We start from the raw sequence: 534 nt of genomic DNA, 5'->3' as shown, positions 1-534 counted from the left end.
CCCGGACAACAGGCCGGGAGAGCTGACCACACCGGCCCGCCCGCATTATTATCTTAACTCCGGAGACTCCCATCAGCCGGGCCTCAGAGCCCGGGAGAGAGAGACAGGAACATCAGTGATGAGAGAGCGTCATGGATCGGCTGCCTCCTGCACGCCCCACACTGGGGATCGGGCCGCCACCCAGGCATGCGCCTTTGACCAGAGTCAAATCTGGGACCCTTCCGTCCACAGGCCGACGCTCTATCCACTGAGCCACACCGGCTAGGGCTAGCAGGCTGTTTTTCAGTGGATCATTTTCTATGGCCCGTGAATGAGGTTATAAATATCTAAATGGCCTTGGGCAGGACAAAGGGTCCCCACCTGTGTGTGTGTGTGTGTGTGTGTGTGTGTGTGGTGAAGACCCGGGAGGCTGGAGCGACGACGTGGCGTGTGCCCTGCATGTGCACAGTCTGCTGCGTGACCACGCATGTGCCTGCCCGCACCTGGCCCCTCCTCCGCAGCTCACTCCCCTCCAAAGAGAAGCCAGACCGCAGC

The 534-nt window shown here is 60.9% G+C and overlaps 1 protein-coding gene across 1 annotated transcript in view; it reads right to left on the bottom strand.

Moving 5' to 3' along the window:
• The window catches only part of LGR6 (leucine-rich repeat containing G protein-coupled receptor 6), a 24,048-nt gene that overhangs the window by 8,997 nt on the left and 14,517 nt on the right, over window positions 1-534 (bottom strand). The window lies entirely within an intron of this gene.

Source organism: Myotis brandtii, unplaced genomic scaffold, assembly GCF_000412655.1.
Source record: "Myotis brandtii unplaced genomic scaffold, ASM41265v1 scaffold975, whole genome shotgun sequence".
In the NCBI taxonomy this organism is placed as follows: Eukaryota; Metazoa; Chordata; class Mammalia; order Chiroptera; family Vespertilionidae; genus Myotis; species Myotis brandtii.
This window is presented reverse-complemented; position numbering and strand designations above follow the sequence as displayed.